Source organism: Halichoerus grypus, chromosome 9 (assembly GCF_964656455.1).
Source record: "Halichoerus grypus chromosome 9, mHalGry1.hap1.1, whole genome shotgun sequence".
NCBI classification, from domain to species: Eukaryota; Metazoa; Chordata; class Mammalia; order Carnivora; family Phocidae; genus Halichoerus; species Halichoerus grypus.
In genome coordinates, this window is record NC_135720.1 from 140,865,703 (window position 1) to 140,882,334 (window position 16,632).

The following is a 16,632-nucleotide window of genomic DNA, read 5'->3' on the forward strand; positions in this document are numbered from 1 at the left end:
GGTCTATGAAAATACAGTTAGAGTTCAGCAAGTCTGCAAGACAGAAGATCAATATATAACTCAACTGTATTTCTATAGCAATGAACAAGAAAAAATAAAATTAAGAAGCATCATAATGAATGTAATGAATATAATGAATAAATATTTGGTAATAAATTTAACAAAGTGTAAAATTTGTACAGTGAAAACTACAAAGTATTTTAAAGAAATTAAAGAAGACTTAAATGAATGGAAAGATAACCTATTTTATGGTTTGGAGTACTGAACATGATTAAGACAGCAATATTCCCCAAACACAATTCCTGTCAAAATCATGACTGTCTTTTTTGCAGAAATTGATTATAACATTCATACAGAAATACAAGGTACCCATAATAGCCACAAAAATCTGGGGGAAAAAAAGAACAAGGTTGAAGGAGTCACACTTCCCAATTTCAAAACTTACTACAAAGCTACAGTAATCAGGACTATATGGCACGGGCATAAAGACAGACAAATAGATTAATGGGATAGAATTGAAAATCCAGGAATAAACCTTTACATTTCTGGTCAGCCCATATTCAACACAGGTGGAACAATTCAATAAGGAAAGAATAGTTTTGGGGCACCTAGATGGCTCAGTCATTAAGCGTCTGCCTTTGGCTCAGGTCATGATCCCAGGGTCCTGGGATTGAGCCCCGCATCGGGCTCCCTGCTCCGCGGGAAGCCTGCTTCGCCCTCTCCCACTCCCCCTGCTTGTGTTCCCTCTCTCGCTGTGTCTCTCTCTGTCAAATAAATAAATAAAAGCTTAAAAAAAAAAAAAAAGGAAAGAATAGTTTTTTCAATAAATAGTGCTGGGAAAACTGGATAGCCACAAGCAAAAGAATGAAGTTGGACCCCTACCTCACACCACATATAAAAATTAACTTGAAATGAATCAAAGACCAAAATTATAAAAGTGAAACCTATAAAACTCTTGGAAAAGAGATATATGTATCCTTGTGATCTTGGATTAGGCAACAGTTTCTTAGGTACGGCACCAAAGGCACATATAACAAAAAGAAAACTAGACAAAATAGACTTCACTAAACTTCTAAATATTTGTGTTTCAAACCATGCTATCGAGAACATGAACACACAACTGACAGATGGCAGGAAATATCTACGGACCATATATTTGATAAAGGACTTCTACCCAGAATTACAACTTGACAATAAAAAGACAAATAGCCCAGTTAAAAAAAATGGGTGCAGGATCTGAATAGACAATCTCCAAAGAAGATACACAATTGATCAAAGAGCACATGAAAAGATGCTCAACATTATCAGTCATTAGAGAAATGCAAACCCAAATTACAATGAGATACCCTTTCACACCCACCAAGATGGCTATCATCAAGTACCTCTAATAAACAAGTCTGGAAGATGTGAGGAGATTGGAGGCCTTGTACATTGCTGGCAGGGATTTAACGTGGTACAGCCTCTCAGGAGAACAGTCTGGGCCCTTCCTCAAATGGTTAAGCAGAGTTACTAACTCCATTCCCAGGTATGGAGTTGGAAATACATGTCCACACAAAAACCTGTATGGGAATGTTCACAGTAGCCAGAAAGCAGAAATAACCCAAGTGTGCACCAACTTAAGAATGGATAAACAGGGGTACGTGTGACTCAGTCGGTTCAGCAGCTGACTCTTGGCTTCGGCTTAGGTCATGATCTCAGGGTCATGAGACTGAGTCCCACGTGGGGCTCTGCACTCAGCATGGAGTCTGCTCCAGATTTTCTCTCTCTCTCTCTCTCCGTCTGCCCCTCCCCCTGCTCGCAGGCGCACTCTCTTAGACAAATAAAATCTTAAAAAAAGAATGGATAAACACAATGTGGATTATAGCGGTATATCCATACAATGGAATGTTGCTGGCACTGGAGACGAGGTCCTACCACAACAGGGATGATCCTAACAACACTGCGTCAAGTGGAAAAGCCAGTCACAAAAGGCCTTGCACATGTTGTATGATCCTATTTATATGAAGTGTCCAGAATAGGCAAATCCATAAAAATAGAGAGTAAATTAGTGGTGCCAGGGACTGACAGGAAGGACTGCTTAATGGGTATGAGGTGAAGAAGATCTCTGAAATTAGATAGGGTGAGGTGTGTATATCTGTGAATATACTAAAAACTACTTAATTATATAAAAGACTGAATTTTGTGGTATGTAAATTATATCTCAATACAGCTGTTATTTAAAAGAAAGTGTATTGGGGGCACCGGGTGGCTCAGTCAGTTAAGTGTCTGCTGTTGGCTCAGGTCATGATCCGAGTGGCCTGGGACTGCAGAGTCAGGGTCCCAGCTCAGAGGGGAGCCTGCTTCTCCCTCTCCCTCTGCCACTCCCCCATGCTTGTGCTCTCTTTCTGTCAAATAAATAAATACGATCTCTAAAAAAAATAAAATTTTTAAGTGTATTGAGCACCTACATATGCAAGGCAGTATTCTAGGTTCTTCCCTTGAGGAGCTTATATTCCAGTGGGAGGCCCAAATAAAATGTGTCCCGAGATACAAAAAGTTTGCAGGTTTGACTGTTCAATTAGTCTTCGTAAATCATGCAGAATTGTAGAGACAAAGAAAGGTTCTAGGAGGAAAAAAAAGAGGTCCTAGGAGGCTTCTAAGATATGAGTTCTGATTTTCAGGAAGGCAATAAAGGGGATTTCTAGAAATTGCAGATTGAGATCTGGATGCCAAACGCCAGGACACTGTAGAGTGAGACACTGAACAGATCATTCATGAGCACTTCAGAAAGGAAGCAACGACCAATTCCTAAGTGTGGTCTTTCAAAGAGTAGGACAGGCGAGCCGAACTCGACTGTTTTTCTCTTCCTTCTACTTTTCTGCTCTAAATTTTCTATAATGATAACAGTAACATATCTTTAGTGACAAAAGAGGACTTTCTCTTCTTTTTAGTTGGCTACTGTTGGGATGGTGTCAGAGAGAAAAAATGCTGTAAGCATGACAGGCTGTGTGACAAGACACCCTCTGCATGCGGTGGAGAAAGGCACCATGAGAGATCGCTGACAGCTGGGGGCAGTGATTTCCTGCTCAAAATTTCTGCTGAGGATTTAGAGCTCAGTCATAGCCATGGATGGAACCACAGTGAGAATAAATTGGGAGGGAGGGTGGTCAGGTCTGGGTGAACGTATTTATTTCCCTCCCACTTTCCCTCCTGCCTTCCTTCCTTCCTAAACAGATCAGGATGAAGGAATGAATGATACAGGGAGGGGTCCACAGCAAAGAGCCTTCCTAAGTCATGAGCCGTGGCCCTGGCAGAATTAAGAAACCAACCGGATGGGGCGCCTGGGTGGCTCAGTTGTTAAGCGTCTGCCTTCGGCTCAGGTCATGATCCCAGGGTCCTGGGATCGAGCCCCGCATCGGGCTCCCTGCACAGCAGGGAATCTGCTTCTCCCTCTCCCTCTGTCTCTCCCCCAGCTTGTGCTCTCTCTCTGTGTCAAATTAAAAAAAATTTACATAAAATTATCTGAAAAACTATTAGTTAATACCCACAAATGATCTGGAAGAGGAACATTTAATTGTGTGGGTCATTTATATTCATTATTCAAAAAGTATTAAAGACTACAAATAACAGCATAAAAGTTCACCAGAAGAGTGGGGAAAAAACATGTAGTGCTAGACGGCATCAGTAACGAATATAGAACATAAGCAATGAAAATATGTAAATAAATCAGTGGAGTTTTGCCTTTATCAAGTCTAACTTTTTCTAGAAGAAGCACTGGTTGGAAATGCCATGTATTTTCACTTTTTATTTTTTTACTTTCAATGCAATAATTTTTCAAAGTAACCCTCTGTTTTCCTGTCTCCTAGCCTCGAAGTTCTCTTCTTTAAATTGCTTTAATTTCAATACGTCGTATTTGATTCATACAAAAGTCACGAAACGTAAAATCATCCTGCAGGTTGTTATTAAAAGCCTGGACAAGGTCCAAAATGCCTTCCCATTTCTATGTCCCCATTAGGTACTCATCAAAGTACTTATTTATTTGATATGATCCTTGCATTTTACCATCTGTGTTCGTTTCCTGGGCTGCTATAACAAAGTCCAACAAACTAGGTGCCTTAAAGCAAGAGAAATCCATCCTGTCACAGTTCTAGAGGACAGAAGTCCACAATCGAGGTGTCAGTAGGGCCGTGCTCCCTCGGAGCCTGGGCACAGCCCTTCCTGGTGCTGGCTGGCAGTCCCTCCCATCCCTCGGCTTGTGGAGACAACCCTCTGGCTCTGCCTCTGCCGTCCCGTGGTGTCCTCCCCGTGTGCCTCTACGTCCACACCTCCCTCTTCTTACAAGCCCATCAGTCCTATGGATTACGGGCCCACGTTGCTGACCTCGTCTTAACTCGATGACATCTGCAAAGGCTCTGTTTCCAAATAAGGTCGCATTCCACAGGTAGAGAGGTTAGGACTTCACCCTATCTTTGGGTGGGGGGGGGGGCGGGAGACAGTCCAACCCGGAACGCCATCCTTTGTACTTTTCAAAAGATGGGCTTTCTGGAATTTGCCCCCTTATCCTAACCCATGGAGTGCCAAGAACAGAGAGCATTTTCCAAGTGTAGGGGGGAAAAAAAGCCAAATATCTTATGGTGAGAAGAAAGAGTAATTCTGGCCATCGGATACTAGGGGTTTTCTTCCATCTCTGCAGGCCAACTGACAACCAAGGTGGCATCCATGACGAAGGAGCTCGGAGCATGTGAAACATCTGTTCCAGAACATGGATCCTTTGTCCCTGAGCTAAAATTTTGATCCAGGGGCTCCTGGGTGGCTCAGTCGTTAAGCGTCTGCCTTCGGCTCAGGTCATGATCCCGGGGTCCTGGGATCGAGCCCCGCATCGGGCTCCCTGCTCGGTGGGAGGCCTGCTTCTCCCTCTCCCACTCCCCCCGCTTGTGTTCCCTCTCTCGCTGTGTCTCTCTCTGTCAAATAAATAAATAAAATCTTTAAAAAAATAATAATAATAGAAGTCCAATGCACTAAAAAAAATAAAAAACAAAAAATAATAATAATAACATTTTTGATCCAGGGAATAAGTATGAGTTTTAAAAATTACATACTGCAAAACCCCGAAGAGGTATACCCTAGAACTGGCTTTTCTTGGTTGTATGTGTGTCCGTGAGCTCTCCCCGGACGGAGCCTTTAAACAGCATAGCAAAAATGTACACTGAAAAAGTTATAATCAAATCATACTAACGAATGACTGTTTTCTTCTTTTAGGTTCTCCTTCCATTTATTCAATATGTGTACATTTACGTTACCAAAACCATCATCTGAGGTTAATACAGTTCTTATTTTCACTTACTCGTCTGTCAGAAAAATGACTCTTCATTGTTACATTCTGCATAACTATTCTTTTTTCGTTATTTTGCAACGGTTCCACTGAGGTGATTATTATAATTTACTTCACCATCTCCTTACTGTTCAACAATTAACATTGCTTCTGATTTTTGACTTATATAGATAATGCTGGAGTGAAATGCTTCTGCAGGCTCAGAAAAAAAGCCAGTCGCAGGTCTCCTGCCTGAGGGACAGGAAAACTGCGCCAAGGGGCCTCATCCTGGAGACCTGTGTGCATCTGCTCACCAGCATCTTCCTGCAGGCTCAGGCCGTGCCAATCGCTGTCCCTTGTGTGGTTTACTGACAAAGCTAAGGCGGCAAACTCCTGCTTTCCAGAACTAGCAAGCTCAAACAACACAGGGCTGTGTTTCTATTTCCACTCAGCCACTGAGGCTGCCCGGGATGTTCTCTTCTTTCTATGATGCCTCCTCCAGGACTTCGCAGTCACAATGACAAAAACTGTCTGCGGAGGCAGCCTTCAACCTCAGGGGTGACGGCGGGCCGGGGTACATCATCTAAACAGCTCGGATTCAAGGAGTCAAATAAACAGTAGTGCTAGGAAGGAACTTGGCGACTTCCTGCTCATTTGGGGCGTGACTGGATAAAGCAGGTAAAAGAACAGTTCAAAGGACAGATAGACAACATTTAGAGATAGGGTATATGCTGGGAGGAAGAAAGGTAAAAAGACAGTTACACTTAAATTTATTTGTGCATCGATCGGCCAACTGCTAGAGTAAATATTTTACCATCTTTTCTAAACTGCTGCAAAATTAAGACACTGCCTCTCGGCCCTCACACTGTAAATAACACCACTTTTATATTCCTGGAGACACTGCTCCTACATTTAGAAGAAAAACTACAGCAGGTAAAGCCTTGAGTGTACATCATGGGGCTTTAAATAATCTCCCTAATGATGGGAATAGCTCAGTTTTCAATTGGCTCAGCACTTTTATTTCTCCCTAAATTCAATTCTTACCTAATGGGGTCATCACTGCTACCTAAGCAAATGCTTTGTCCCGTGCTATAATAATTAAATTTGCACCTCTCGAACACCCGGCAAGGGCAGGCCGGCGAGCGGGCAGGGAAGCCCCATCAGTACTAGGTGATAGCCAGGTCCCGGGGCTCAGAGCTTGGTGTGTCCATGAAAGCAAATCTGCTTTGTGTCAAATTCTGAACACAGCTGGTGATTACTGTAGGGTCCACGGGTGGGCTGCCCCCAAATGTGCCACTCTGTCATATTGATTATCCTGAATAAAAGTTACTTAAAAGACAGCCTGTACGACCAGGACACGCAGACCTTTCTCCATCTCCCGTGTGAAAGGTACCCTCCCCGTACCAGGAGGTGAGGAGACATCCTTAGCACCAGAGACGGGCAGTTTAGAGCCTAGAAGGCTGCATAAACACCTCTTGTTACTGTTTACTAATTTACCACCCCAGCCCAAATTCTGTTTAGAATTCTTCACTAATCAAAGCTTCCAAAGTTAAGTTTTCTTTGTCCTATCAATTTCTCAAAGATTTATTGTCTCTTTGTCTAAAATGTATAAAAACTGCCTGCCTTGGTCATTTCTTTAGGTCTCGGTTTCATCATTGGGCCTCCATGTACACATGTAATAAAACTTGGATTTTTTTCCTCCTGTTAATCTGTCTCTTGTCAATTTAATTTTTAGTCTAGCTGGAAGATCTTGAAGGGTAGAGAAGAATTTTTCCTTCTCTTTGTTACTAAACTTCTGAATCTGGCAAGCCATTCATCAACTCGGAGACTGTTCAGTCTTTCAATTCTATTTATCAGCAGGCCTATGATCAGCTAGCCAAAAAGTTTTCCTTTAGGATTTAACTTCTTGGCATTAAGTAAATAATTTGTTCACTTATTCCCTATGGTAGCAAAGGGAAAAAAAGTAGAATATTGTCAGCTATTAATCTATCCTTCTAATTTTTTTTTTTTAAAGATTTTATTTATTCATTTGAGACACAGAGATACAGAGAGAGAAAGAGCATGAGTAGGGAGAGAGGCAGAGGGAGAAGCAGGCTCCCCGCTGAGCCAGGAGCCCGATGTGGGGCTCGATCCCAGGACCCTAGGATCATGACCTGAGCCGAAGGCAGACGCTTAACCATCTGAGCCACCCAGGTGCCCCTTAATCTATCCTTCTAACAACAAGGAAATAAATGGTTTGTAATATTTATCATCACCATCATCAATATAACAGCCATTCATAATAGTGCTTATATTCACAAGGTAATTTTACATACTTCACATCATCTGAGCCTCCCCATAACAATCTGAGAGGTAAGAGATTGTGATCCTCAACAGGTGCGCAGAGTATTCTGTCTGAACTGGCCGAAGTTGTGTGGCTCACCACTCAGGAGTCAGTTTCCAATTTCTCCAAAATGAGCCTCGAAGTTTTCAACGGGTAGGGAACATCCTCACCGGCAAACGAAGGAGATGGAAGGAGATCTAGACAATACGTTCAGCTAGGGGCCGAGCCAAGAACGTAAAAACTTGGCAATGTTTCAGTACCATATTCTACGCTCTAACTTTCTCCCCTGGAAGCTGATAAAGTAAAATAAGTTATAGAAAACCTGTGCCAGTCAACACAGAGGATTCCCCAGGACTTCACTGGCAACAGAGATAATGCCTTACAATTACAGTATAAAATGACGCCCTATTAGGAGATCAAACAGATTTAAGGGAAACACAATCCAGCCAGTGTTGGGTTTTAAACACAGGAAGGGCAATGGTGTGGAATGGGGAGTGAGCAGATTCTGTGGGGCCCCCAAGGGCAGATCAGGGAACAAGGGGGAGAAAATACAGGCAGAGAAAAAGGACCGACCCCCCCCCCCCACATTTGTCGGCTTTCTAAGAATCATACCGGTGAAATGGTGAGATGTTTCCGCATCATTAAATCCACCGCATTAATGAAAGAAACACAGACATTAGGGTTAGTATGACCAGGCCGGTGACGACCGACTAGCAAACTTCTTAGAAGTAGGTGCATCCCTGCGCAGCAAACAAATACACAGCTTGACGGGCACGAACGCTGAGAGCCTGTTCCCAGGCGTGGCCCGAAGCATGACAAAGATGTGACAGAGGCTCAGTCTCTTTTTCAACACAATTACAAAGACCGTACTGAGAGACATGACCGAAGAGATGAGTAAGTGGGGGTTAGACGTGGTTGAAAGACGACAGGGCGTGAGGTTCACAAAGAAACGGAGTATGAATTAAAACTCAGCAGAATGCTGTCAAGTACTTAATAGGATTCATTTGTAAAAAAATAAAGAGGCAAAACTATATAAGGATATTTGGGGAATTAGAAGAAAAAGCAAAGGTAGATTCTAATACTCATTTATAGAACAAAAACTATCTAAAATATAAGAACTAAAATGACATTTCTTTTTTTTTTTTTTAAAGATTTTTATTTATTTATTTGACAGAGAGAGACACAGCGAGAGAGGGAACACAAGCAGGGGGAGTGGGAGAGGGAGAGGGAGAAGCAGGCTTCCTGCAGAGCGGGGAGCCCGATGCGGGGCTCGATCCCAGGACCCCGGGATCATGACCTGAGCCGAAGGCAGACGCTTAACGACTGAGCCACCCAGGCGCCCCTAAAATGACATTTCACTATGGCTTACTCTATAACAAACTAGGAGCAAAAAAAAAAAAAACCCCAAACAAAAAAACCCAAAACAAAACAAAAAAACAACCCAAAAACAATGGGATGGCAATTATGACATAATAAATACTATCATGACAACTATATGTTACTCATGAGGAGGAAGATTTACCAGAATGTTCAAAAGACTAACAAAATAATTAATGCCAATAGTGAAAAAAAATGAAGGAGAAGGAGGGAAAACAATCTGGTTTCAAATGCAGGGGCAAAAGTAAGTTGGGACAGTTAAGGAATTAGACACTATGAAAGACAAGGCAAAATATTCAAAATATTCAAAAATATTCAAGTTCCACGGAATTAAAAAGTGTTCTCCAAACGGCATTAATTTAACCCCTGTTCTGAATGAACTCGGTGCTAAATGCTGGGAATACACAAACAAGGCGGGTTTGCCGGGGACTGGCCTGGCCGACCAGCATGGGGACCCTCCTTCCAACAGAGGAATGGCCAGGCAGGACACAACACACGCACACTCCCCGTAACACACACTGCCACAAGCCACGTGAGTTCTAGAACACGGGGTCTTGTTTTATCTGCGGCAGTCTCTTTTTCTGGGGGATAGTCCGTGCTCTAGAGAAGTGGTAATGCACAAAGGATGATAAAAGATGTACAAGTAATCTTACCAGACCTGCCAAAACCAAAGGAGGAGCACCACAGCGAAGACTGAGGCACAAGGCTGACGGTGGCCCTGCGTGCAGTCAGGAAAACAGTCAGGTAGACGAACTGTAATCAGCAAGGGGGACAGGCAAATTCTAAGGCGGCCTCGTGACACTCATCCAGGGGTGTTGCTCCCGTGATTATGTTAGGATTCCCGGCAAAGATAATTTTGCAGATATAATGAAGGTTACTAATCAGTTGGCTCGAAGACAGGGAGACTGTCGGAATAATCCGAACCTATCATCAGAGCCCTTTAAAAGAGTTCTCTCCCTCTGCTAACAGAAAGGGAAGTCAGAGAGAAGATACGGAGCATGACAGAAACATTCCGTTGCTGGCCTGATGATGAAGGGAGCGATCTGGAAAGAACCCGAGAGCTGCCTCTAGGAGCTGAGAGCCAGGGCTGGGACAGCTGTCAGGGAAGGGGGCTCTCGGTCCTAGAGGTGCAAGGCACGGGCTTCTCCCAAGAGCCTGAATGAGCTGGGAGCACAGTCTTCCCCGCAGCCTCCAGAGGAGAAGGCGCTCAGCAGATAAGCTGATGTGGGTCTAGGGAGACCCTCATTCACGCTAATACATGGGTGTTGTTTTAAGCCCCTGAGTTTGTGGCATTTTGTCCTGCAACAATAGCAAACTGGTGCAGCAAGAAAGACGGTGGACATCCACTGACATCATGAAGTACTATGGAGAGCCTCACAGAGGCCACCACAGCCTAGAGAGACCAATGAACAGGGGCCAGAAGAAAGCAGAAGCATCCCATGGCGAGATGGAAAGCAACCGGGACTGCCCGGGCATGCCTCTTCACGGGGACTCAGTGTTGGGAGTTTTAGCTCTGTTCCCTTCCAAATGACCTTGGTAGAATTATGTTAGCTGTTGGAAAGGACCTTCCCAGGACCTTCCATATCCAGGCTAACTGGAGTATATGCATATACAACAACAAATCTTTTTTATTAACACATGGATAAACTTCTAGGCAGAAGCAATGCAAAATCTGTCTCTCTCTAAAATAAATAAATGAATCTTAAAAAAAAAAAGGGAGAATGGTCAACTGAGTGGAAGAAGACTAGGATAATAAGGTCAAAAAGTTTCTTCAGATTTGGGAAGAGCAGGTTCAGCATAAGTGGATAGAAAAGCCCAATGCAAGAGGGGGAAGACTAGCTAGTCAGCAGAGACGCATAAACACATATAACAGGGACTGGGGATCTCAGTCCTATAACGAGAGAGGTCTTTTACTCCAACAAAACGTGAGGCATGTGACATCTAGAATTTGGAGGTTTTGTAGCTTTAGGACAAGGAGGTTGAAGATACTGAACTAACAGAAAATATTTCAACCTCCTGATAAGTACAAATACACTTGAGAGAGATGATAAAGATAATAGTTCTTTTAAAGGTAAGACATCTTCAGAAGTTATTCTGAAAAAATTTTAAAGAAAGACAAGTACGTTCTATTGACCAGAAGACAGTGCGGTTATACATCGTCTACTTCGGTTTAATGACAAAAGCCAAAAAAATGGTAAGGTATGCTGATAGTCACAATCCTAGAACAGTAGGATCATCATCATCCTAGAAAGGTACAACCTCCTCACCTCATGAAGAAACATACTGCAAAATGTAATACATAAAATTTGTGGGCGGCAACCCCGGAGTCAATTTGTTAATTTCCCCTTGATTCTCATAATTCTGGTGCTTTAAATTATGGCATGGAACAACGCCATCTTTAAAAATTCATGTTGAGGTCTGAATTACGCCCTTACTCTAGCTATACTGCTTAAATTAAAGAGATGTTTACTAGAATCCCTTGCTTTTTTTGAACTTGAGGAAAAGAATGTGCAGCTGGTTGGACATAGAAAAACTTCCCAACAGCGAACATAATTCTATCAAGGTCATTTGGAGGGAACAGAGCTAAAACTCCAACACTGTATCTTTATCTACCTGTGTATTACTTCTTTAAGAAGCTTTGCTCTGAAACTCAAACATCCATTGTTAAAAGACTCTGAAAAATGATGCAAAAGTAGATGTTATTTTGGCCTAAGCCTTTTTACCGCTTAGCAGAAATAAAATAATTTCTCACTATTGAATTCACATGAATAGTGTCTAAAAATACAGATTTTAAAAAAACAAACAGAACAGGAACCTACTAATTACTCTAGGCCTACTAAAGCAAAACTCCCTCCTTCCTTGTGGTATTACTTATCTGGAATTACATGCCTTTAAGATTGTGATTATATTTAGCCCTGTTGTTTTGTTGTTATAACAATACTGCAAAGAAAAATTATGCATTTTATGATGGTTTGACATTATCAGTCAGAACAAGCTTTTGTCACATCAAAATAATTCTTAGTGCCAAGTTATTTTGCAGACAGAAAATACTCCCTAAAAAGAAAACTTATTTCAAGAATGATAATAACTTTTATTGACGTGTTACTGCATGCCAGGCAGTGAGCAAAGTGCTCCTATCAGTATTACTTTATTTAATTCTTAGAGGAATTCTATTAAGTAGGTCCTATTATTACCGCCATTTTACAGATAAAGAAACTGAAGCTTAGAGGGATTAGGGAATTTGCCAAATGTGACACAGCCATAAAGTGGCAGGTCCACCACCAAACCCAGGCCACCTGACCTGGCAATCTACATCAACTGTCCCCCAACGTGAAAGAGTTGTACCTCGCTCTACATATTTATTTAAAGAGAATGCGTCTTCTCTGCTTGGCTAGAAAAAAATTAAATCAAGAAAATTTGACAGCAAATCCATTCTTTTACATTAAGAAGTTACCGAAGCTCTCTTTTGACTACTTTTAATACGTAAAGATTTTGGCTGAATTATTTTTGTTTTTCTGAAAGAAAATTAAGGCCCCTCATGGCAAGGTGTGACTAGTCTACTGTGGTTCTAAAAAGTCTTGATATATGTTCACATCTCTTTCTCAAATTACAGAGGAATTCATCTTTCTCTATGACTCCTACATCTGTGACTGAATTGATTATCTCCAGTTTTCCTCATTTATATGAAAAGTGATGTAAAATAATAAAAACAAAATAAAATCTTGTATTTGCCATAACTTCAGTGGTCTCCATGATTGTGGTGGTCTTATCATAAACAGTTTGAAGTGTTCAGACAGTGAACATGCATTTCAGGAATAAAGGAATAAATACCAAGGTTCACCTCAGAAATCCTTGTTTTTTGAGAAGGAGGGTTGTCTACAATTTGCTTTTTCTATTACCAAAAACATCATTCACCTTTTTTACGTAAGCACTCTTTAAACCACTAACATTTAACCCACAAACAAAAATGTTCGGATAAAGAAACCAACAATAAAAATGGACATGAGTATGTGTATCATATTCTTTTCTCTTTCCATATAATTAAGAGAAAGGATGATGGAAAGAATCAGGACTCTCCTAATGTCAGTCCGATGCTCTTGATTAATAATACCTTGATCAATAGCCGTTCCGTGGAGCAAGTTCAAAGGGAAAGAGAGAAAAGCCATGAAGAGGTTTTAAGCTTCAGATTACGGGAAGGCACAGAGTCAGAAAGGCATGTAGCAGACGACAGCAAGCATCACATAAATACTACTAAGCGGAGTTCAAGGACGCGATCCCACAGGTCTAAGATGCAATCCCCAGGCTGGGGACAGAGGTGCCCCCCGACCGCGCCCTACTCAGACCCCGCCCAGCGGCGCCGCAGTCGGGGGCCGGCGCTTGTCCCGGCGTCCCGCGGAGCCCGCGGACACCCACCTCCCGAACTCAGGGCGTCGGGACTGTCTTCGGCACGGCCTGGCCCCCTGCCGCCCCCGCCTCGCACCAGCCGGCCCCAGTCGGCGCGCCGAGCCGCACCCGCCCCGCACCTGCCCCGCACCTGCCCCGCACCTGCCCCGCACCTGCTCGGGGTCGGCGTCATGCGCCGGCCTGGCGCGCTCACACAGCCGCCCGCACGCGCGCCGCCGCCGCACAGGAGGGGCCGCCCCGCCGAGGGGAGCCCTCGCCGGCCGTCCCCACGACAGAGCACCGGAGCAGCGACGCTGGTCCAAACCCGGCTCCCGCGGAGGCGACCGCGGCGCGCTTACCTCCAGCGGCGACCGCGAGCCCGGCGGCCGCGCCGGCGCCCCGCCTGCGCCCAGCAGCAGGGTCCGCGGGGCTCAGCCGCTGTGGGACGACGGCGCCACCGCTCGGGACCCCCGCCCGGCCGCCGCGGCAGCCTGCGGGAGCTGGGGCAGCGCGCGCCCGTGATTCAGCGCCTTTTCGTCGCGCGGTTACCACGGCGACGCGCGCGCACGCGCCCCTAGCGAGGGGCGGGCTGGTCCCCGCCCAGCTCGCTGCTCCCGGGCGCGGGGCACCGAGCAGAAGGCTTTTGGGAGGGAGGGCAGCCTGTATGCCCACGCCTTCTCCTTCGCCAACCGCTTCCCTGGCACCATGATCCTAGACGGCCAGGGGGATGAGCCCCCTTTCATATGCCCGGGCCAGAGAGGTTCGAGGAAGCCAAGAGCGCACCACCTGGGTTAAAGACCCTTCGCGAATGTGTCCCCCGAAGGGAAGGTACCCCACACGCACAGGCCCCGCTCCTCCCGCGGGAGCCTCTTTGGGCCCTACTATGTCTTGAGCACGTGCTACTTTCTGATTTAGGTTTGCCGGTGCTGGACGGGGTCCCGTCAACTCCATGCGTTGTAAGTTAACCAGGTGCCCAACGTATTTAGACTGCACTGGCGTCTATGGGAAGGTGATGATCTGAACCACAGAAAAGTCACGAGGAAGCCTCTTTCTTGCATTTATTCTGTTTCCTTACCATAAAGATGCTCAAGCATCTAGGTATGGTAACATAGGGCAGAAAAAGAAGCCAGGGCATTCCTCGAGCATTCCTAGCGCATTCCCATGCCTGGGAAACATACAGCACTGAGCCTCACAGACCCGATGCGCAAGCCCCTGCTAGGCTTCTCGATGGCTGCAGATAGGCCTTGGACGACTTACATAATCTTGCTAAACCTGTCTCCTCAATTATAAAATGGAGATAATAGCACTCATATAGGACGATTGTGGGAATTAAATAATGAACACTGAAAGAAAAACCTGTCCAGGACTGAAAGAATGGAAATCAGATTGGACCAAAAAGAAAAAAACCCTGCCATTCATCAGGCTTGGAAGACACAGATGAAGCCAGAAGCAAGTTAAGAGGAAATCCTGTTTCTCACAAAGTCATGCAATCAGGATGACTTCCCCAGATGTCAGAAGAACCTTAAGAAACTCCTCTTAAACTCACACCATGAATGACTTAATCCTCTCTGTAAGTGACTATTGCTTTCTTACCCCAGACGCCCCCCTTGCTTTGCTATTCCCACCCAGACTGGCGATGCCCGGTCGCTACGCTCTCCTCTACTCACGAAAGAACCCAATCTCTAGTTAACCCCTTTCTTTTCCAATCTGCCTCTGAAACAATAACCCAAGACCTTCACAGCATCCTTCAATGGGAACCCACACCTTACAAAAGGTACTTCCCTTTCTCCTCTCACCTGGCATTCCACAATATCCTGAGTGCCCTCTCACTGCACCAACAAATCTTAGACAACAGGCTTGTTCCCAAAGATCTTTAATACACGTGGGCTTAGCCCAGAATGTTAAACTTTTAACATTTTTTAAATCAGTGCCATTACAATGAATACCTATTTTGATACACATATAAATTTAGAATCTATTTTGGTACTGCATGAAAATGTTAGTCTGCCTCCCTAGGACACTAATGCTAGGACCCTATCCACTTCTCATCCGCATTTAATGGGCATTTTTTGAGCTCTTGCTACATGCCAGAGACTATAATAAATATTAAGGGTAAAAGTATGTATCCTTAATACAGCTTTTCTGACTTCGTCTGCTCTTGTTTATATGCTGTTGGTTGGGATATTTGTCTTACCAAACTGTACAAGAAAGACCGGAATTACTCTATTTTGAAGGTCGGAGAAACTGAGGTCTAGCAAGCTTCAAGTATATTCCACACCAGGGGCAAAGAGGTGTTTAGCCTATTGAAATAAATACAAGATTCTGAGTTGGCATTTCCCCAAGGGAAGTAAGGTACTCAGAGCTACTATACTGGAAAAATTTGAGAGCCAAAGTAAAAAAATTCAAGATATTGAAAATTAGTAGATTCTTAATTCTTGCGTTTGTTGGGAATGGTTTAGGGGTGCCTGTCGGTTGAGCGTCCCACTCTTGATCTCAGCTCAGGTCTCCACCTCAGGGTTGGGAGTTCAAGCCCCTCATGGAACTCCATGCTGGGTGTGGAGCCTACTTTAAAAAAAATTAACTTGTGGGGCAACTGGCTGGCTCAGTCAGAGGAGTGTGCAACTCTTGATCTCGGGATTGTGAGTTCAAGCCCCACATTGGGTATAGAGATTATTTAAAAATAAATAAGTAAACTTTTTAAAAAAGTGATTTAATTGTTCCTATGCATATCAGTCAAAAATGATTTCTTAGAAATTTGTCATTATAAACAGTAAATGGAAAAGTATTTCACTTGAATGCTCTGAGTCATAAAAAAATGATGCTCCTGGGGCGCCTGGGTGGCTCAGTCGGTTAAGCGTCTGCCTTCCGCTCAGGTCATGATCTCAGGGTCCTGGGATTGAGCCGCATGTCGGGCTCCCTGCTCAGTGGGAGCCTGCTTCTCCCTCTCCTTCCCGCTTGTGCTCTCTCTCACTATCTCTGTCCCTATCTGTCTCTCTCAAATAAATAAATAAAATCTTAAAAAAAAAGAAATGCTTTCAAGGTTTTCAAACAATTTGATAATTATTTAATCTAATACACAGTACTATATATTCTATTTTTTATAATTAGCCTTTCATTCATCTAAATTTTTTTTTATAATGTGATGTAAGGTATGGTTCTTTCAACAATTATTCTTCCAAGTGAATAAGCAATTTATGCCAAAAACATCCTTTTCCTATATAAATGAACTATTGCCTCCATAATGTATGCTATTAGCATT

The 16,632-nt window shown here is 43.8% G+C and overlaps 1 protein-coding gene across 4 annotated transcripts in view; it reads right to left on the bottom strand.

Annotated features, from left to right (window-relative positions):
* The window catches only part of KIAA0319 (KIAA0319 ortholog), a 98,775-nt gene extending 84,841 nt beyond the window's left edge, over positions 1 to 13,934 (bottom strand). For 2 of the 4 annotated variants that reach the window (XM_036112191.2, XM_078055745.1), the window contains exon 1: positions 13,733 to 13,934. The gene's annotated coding sequence lies outside the window, so the exon portion shown is untranslated. Of the gene's footprint in view, positions 1 to 13,546; positions 13,710 to 13,732 lie in introns of those variants that run through there. The other 2 variants (XM_078055744.1, XM_078055746.1) reach the window with 2 other exon arrangements.
* Between the last annotated feature and the right edge of the window lie 2,698 nt (positions 13,935 to 16,632).